A 493-nucleotide genomic window follows, 5' to 3' on the forward strand; every position below is an offset into this window, starting at 1 on the left:
CCTGATCCCAATACCACATCCCAGAGCAAGGCCAATCCCAAACCCCAAATCCTAGAGCATCCTGATGCCAATCCCACATCCCAGAGCTAGGCCAATCCCAATCCCCACAGCATTATGATCCCAATCCCACATCCCAGAGCAAGGCCAATCCCAAACCCCACAGCATCCTGATCCCAGTCCCACATCCCAGAGCAAGGCCAATCCCAAACCCCACAACATCCTGATCACAATCCCACATCCCAGAGCAAGGCCAATCCCAAACCCCACAACATCCTGATCCCAGTCCCACATCCCAGAGCAAGGCCAATCCCAAACCCCAAATCCTAGAGCATCCTGATCCCAAACCCACATTCCAGAGCTAGGCCAATCCCAAACCCCAAATCACAGAGCGAAATTGATCCCAGTCCCACATCCCAGAGCTAGGCCAATCCCAAACCCCACATCCCAGAGCATCCTGATCCCAAACCCACATCCCAGAGCATGGCCAATCCCA

This window comes from Rhincodon typus, unplaced genomic scaffold (assembly GCF_021869965.1).
Source record: "Rhincodon typus isolate 14 unplaced genomic scaffold, sRhiTyp1.1 hic_rhity00008287, whole genome shotgun sequence".
Lineage (NCBI taxonomy): Eukaryota > Metazoa > Chordata > Chondrichthyes > Orectolobiformes > Rhincodontidae > Rhincodon > Rhincodon typus.